The following is a 5069-nucleotide window of genomic DNA, read 5'->3' as shown; positions in this document are numbered from 1 at the left end:
GAAGGAAGGAAGGAAGGAAGAAAGAAAGAAAGAAAGAAAGAAAGAAAGAAAGAAAGAAAGAAAGAAAGAAAGAAAGAAAGAAAGAAAGAGAGAGAAAGGAATTTGAAAGCTGTTTTGAACTCCTGCCAGCAATGGAGAAGTCTTTCCCTTTCTCATCCACACCCTCACCAGCATGTACTGTCACTTGAATTCTTGGTATTAGCCATTCTCATGAGTACAAGATGCAATGTCAAGTTCTTTTTGATTTGCATTTCCCTGATAACTACGGGCATTGAACATCTCTTTAACTGCTTCTTAACCATTCAAAGTTTCTTTGCTAAGAATTCTTTCTTTAGCATTGAACCCCGTTTTAATTGGATTGGATTGTGGATATCTAATTTCTTGAGTTCCTTATGCATTTCTGATAATAGCCGTCTGTCTGATATAGGGTTATTGAAGATCCTTTCCCGATTTGTAGACTGCCATTGCCATTTTGTCCTACCAATGGTGTCTATTTCCTTACAGAGCTTTTCAGTTTTATGAGGTCCCATTTATCATTTGTTGCTCTTAAAGTGTAAGCATTGGTGTTCTGTTCAGGAAGTTGTCACTTCTATCAATGCATTCTAGGCTATTCCCCCACTTCATCCTCTATTAGATTTACTACATTTGGTTTCTTGTTGAGGTATTTGATCCACTTGAACTTCAGTTTTGTGCAGGGTGATAAATATGTATCTATTAGCATTCTTCTAGGTGCAGACATCCAGTGAGATCAGCAGCACTCATTGAAGATGCTTTGTTTTTCCATTGTATGGTTTTGCCATCTTTGTCAAAGAGACCTGGGATGGGAAAGGATATGGAGACTCTTGAGGGTGAGACTAGCTGAAATTCCTACCAGAGACAGATGTATAGAATGAAATAGCCACCTCCTGTAGCCAGGAAAGAATTCCAGAGGAGGGAGGGGGACATCAATTTAACTAGAAAACCATTAACCCAAAATTTGTCTTGTCTACAGTATATGTAGCAGTATTGATGGAGCAGAGATGGAGGGAACAGCCATCCAATGACTGCTCCAGTTTGACACCCATCCCCTGTGAGAAGCCAGTCTTTGAGCATCCACTTCTGTATTTGCCAGGCACTGGCATAGCCTCACACAAGACAGCTATATTAGGGTCCTTTCAGCGAAATCTTGATGGCATATGCAATAGTGTCTCTGTTTGGTGGCTGATTATAGGATGGATGCAAGAGGGAAGTATAGAAGTGAGCAAGTAAGCAAGTTTGAGGGGTTAAAGACACCACAAGAAATTTCAGAATCAATTAATCCAGTACAATGGAGGTTCACAGAGCCTGGACCACCAGCCGGGGAACATGCAGTAACTAGACCTAAATCCCATACATATTTGTAGCAAATGTCCAGCTTGGTCTTTATGTGGGTTTTCTAAAAGGTAGAGAGGCCTCTCTGGGTCTCTTTTCCCTGTCATTGGATATCTGTTTCCACTACATAGACTGCCTGGTACAGCCTCAGTGGGAGAAGTTGTGCCTAATCTTGTTGGGAGTAGATGCTCCAGGGTGGGCTGCTACCCAAGGGGAGCTCTAGTTCTCTAAGGAAAAGGGGAGGGGGAAGGGAGGAAGAAGGAAAAGCGGCTGTGATCAGAATGTAAAGTGAATTTTTAAAAAATCTGAGTAAGTAACTAAGTAAATAAATAAATAAAATACAAGAGTGAATCTGGGGATGTATGTAGCTCAGGTCTAGCACACTCCAATAGCATGCATAGGTCCCTAGGTTCCATTTATAGCACTCTACAACAACTGCAAATATAAGTAAAATTAAAGTATCTCAACTAAAAAAAAAAAAATAGAAATCTGAAATAGGTATGTACTGCAGGGATAAGAGAATAGAGGACCACTACTCACTGCAAGTGGGAGTACAAACTAATGCAGAGAGTTGAAACCAATGCAAAACAATCTCAAAACATTAAAAAGAGAATTAGCATATGATCCACTTAAACCTCTCCTGGGTATATAACCAATGGTTTCCACATCCTATACTGTGGGTACATGAATATCAGTGTACTGCTCTAAATGCAACCAGCTTAGGTGTTCTCCAGCTGAGAGACAAATGTATAATAAAAAGGTCTACATATCCAACCTATGAATTTATTCAAGTATAAAGAAAAATAAAATTAATATATTATTAAATAATGGTAGATATGGAAATTATTACAATAACCAAGGTGACTTAAATATATACACTTAGAAAAATTTAAACATATGTAATTGACATAATAGAATGTTGTAATGCATGTGTATATGTGTATAAATGTGGATAAATCCAAGGAAACTAGAATGAATATCAAAAGAAAAGAAAATACATGATTAAGAATAATGGAGGTTTAGAATGTGATCACATGAGAAATGAAAGACAAAAAGACATTGAATAAAGGTTACAGTGGGTATTAAGGGGGCATGAGGGTTGAGAAAGATAATTGGAAAAGATAACCTAACACATTCTTCAAAAATATGCTATAGTTATTATTATTCCTATGTGTGCTCTGATGGTTTGTACATACTTGGCCCAGGGAGTAGCACATTAGGAGGTGTGGCTTGGTGGAGAAGTTTGTCACTGTGGGTATGGACATTAATATCCTCATCATAGCTTCCTGGTAGCCAGTCTCCTCCTGTTTGCCTTCAGATGAAAATGTTGAACTCTCAACATTTCCTATACCATGCCCACCAGATCTCTTCCATGAACCCACCTTGATGATAGTGGACTGAACCTCTGAACCTGTAATCCATTTCCAAATAAACATTATTCTTACAAGAGTTGCCTTGGAGGTTAGAGAAGTGGCTCAGAGGTTAAAGCACTGTTCTTGCAGAGTTCCTGGGTTTGGTTTCTAGCATCTACATGTTGGCTCACAACCATCTGTTGTAAGATCTGATGCCCTCTTCTGGCTTGCAGGAATAAATGCAGGCAGAACACTGTATATATAATAAATGAATCTTTACAAAAAATAAGTTGCCTTAGTCATGGTGTCTGTTCATAGCAATAAAACCCTAACTCAGACATATGCTTAGTTTAAAAACAATTTTAAAAGTCATTACTAATAAATATAACATTGCCTGCATTTTATTAGAAACATTTAGCTTCTCAAACTTACAAGGAATTCTTGTCTATTTGATCAAATATTTTATAATTAGGTACCCCTTAAAATTAATAAGTTTCGGATGTTAAATGTATAGCCAACATAAATGGCATATTTTATAGAAAAATAAACAATTCTAAACATTTTAGCACACACAATTCTATTATAGAATTATTTATGAATCCTTTACTATGATATAACCTTAAGTATTTCAGACCACACAGCTTTATATAAGCATGTGATGAGGGTTGATGGATTCAACTGGTTTTGTTAATGATATAGCTATTAGTGATATCTAGTGATCAGCACTCCATAAAAATCCCAGCGTATTTTGCACATAGAGAATGAACAACCAATAAATACTAAAGATCATATTTGTCAATTCAATGGGAATATTTAGTATTCAATCTTGAATTCACATGATTCTTTTAAATATCGCATGACCATACTACATTTAATCATAAAATGTTTTCTCTAATTAGATTTTAAAGATGATATTATATAAACCTATATAATCTAATCATGCACTGAGAAGTCAGGGTGTAATTTTATAAAAAGATAAGTTTTCAGTCATTTGCTTTATTTAAAATTTAGGCCACCATCATTTCAACAGGTCTTTTCTTGATAAGTCTTTTAAGAAAAATGAAATGATTTCAATGGTAAAATTTAATGAAATTTTCAGCTAAATTTACTAAAAGTAGTGGCTCGAACCCTTTCACAGTAATTGGAAACATTTTTACTTAATTCTTTAATTTATCATTGCAGAAAAAAAAAATCTGTTATAATTCCTGTTACTCTGAAATTCCTTGGCTACCCCTGAGGCCCAGCATATTGAATCTTTACTGTTAATCAGCACAAGTGTGACTTAGGCATGTTCACAAGAAAAGATACCAATCCAACATTATCCAAAGAATATGTGATCTTCAGAATGATGGCAGAGATGAAGACTATAAGTCTCTTAAGAATACATAGGATAAAATAAAATATGAACTGCTTTGCTATTTTTACTGAGATCATTTAGTTTATTAAGAGTCTTTTCTAGTTCTTCTCCATGTGGATCATAGATAATGACACAAGTATAGGATTTCACCTTCAAGAAGCTAAAAGACATTAAGAAATTATTTGATAAATTAGGAATATATCTGCAGGTTACTATTAGTATAGACTCATAATTTCAGTAACATTAAAATGTCTTGATTCCAACTAAACTCTATAAAGTTTTCATGCATAGAATTTAAATTTTCAATTAAGAATCCAATTTACCCTACAAATTAATTAAATCTTAAATACTCATCTCTTTAACATTGTCATGTTAGACACAAAGGCAAAGCAGTTGGTTCTGTACTCTTTCCTCTGCTGTCCTTAAAGGCAATGATTTCCTTGAAATAGCTGCTTTGGTAGGAACTGATTTGTCACTGTATCTAGGCTATACCATCTTATATTGAGGAAAGTAAATTATATTATTTAATTTATTTTTCAAAGATTATCTCATTATAAATCCCTATCCACTGAAGAACTGGGATTACAGGTGTGATTATATTCCTTCTTCTACACTTTCTGACCTATACCCTGCTTCATTTTCTAGCAGATTCAAGAAGACAATGTGGGAAATCTGAGTCACAAGAGGTCTGATCTTCAGAATATATACTCTTGCTTACACTGATACAAACCAAGAGAATATTTAAGTTAGAAGCAATGTAAAGAAAATCTTAGAAATTATATACAGTTGAGTTAAAGGAAATTTGTTTCTGTTATGTCATTGTATAGAAATGAACAATTCAGTGTTTTAATTCATTAGCAGAGACTTGGCAGTTTAGTCATTCGTTAACTGAAATACAGACCCAGAGTTGGTTTAATATGCTCCACTATGTTCATAGCAGCCCTATTTATAATAGCCAGAAGCTGGAAAGAACCCAGATGTCCCTCAACAGAGGAATGGATACAGAAATT

Source organism: Mus caroli, chromosome 17 (assembly GCF_900094665.2).
Source record: "Mus caroli chromosome 17, CAROLI_EIJ_v1.1, whole genome shotgun sequence".
In the NCBI taxonomy this organism is placed as follows: Eukaryota; Metazoa; Chordata; class Mammalia; order Rodentia; family Muridae; genus Mus; species Mus caroli.
This window is presented reverse-complemented; position numbering follows the sequence as displayed.